Consider the following 442-nt stretch of genomic DNA (forward strand, 5'->3'; position numbering starts at 1 on the left):
GGGGCCAGACCTCGGGGATGAGCACAGACTCTGAACCGGAGGAGCACAGGGACTTCCCTGGTGGTCCGACGGTCAAGCGTCTGCCTGCCCATGCAGGGCACGTGGGTCCAGTGTCTGGTCTGGGACGCTCTCACATGCCATGGGGCAACTAAGCCCGTACAGCCACCCTTACGGAGCCCACACTCCCCAGAGCCCGTGTCACACAAGAGAACCCACCAGTCACCACTGTGAACTTGGGGGGAGCCCCCGGTTCGCCGCAAACAGAGAAAGCCCGCACCCAACAACAAGGGCTGATCACGGCCAGATCAAGTTAGAAAAGAGAAGGGGACCCTCGGAAGCTGTGGGCTCCCTGGCAAGTTACGGGGGGCCAGAGCAGGGTGGCTCGGTCCAGTGTGTGTGTTCGGGGGGCTGGGGGGTGGCAGGACCTGGAATCAGTCCAGGG

Source organism: Moschus berezovskii, chromosome 12 (genome assembly GCF_049115385.1).
Source record: "Moschus berezovskii isolate FMDL1 chromosome 12, NW_MosBer_1.0, whole genome shotgun sequence".
NCBI lineage: Eukaryota > Metazoa > Chordata > Mammalia > Artiodactyla > Moschidae > Moschus > Moschus berezovskii.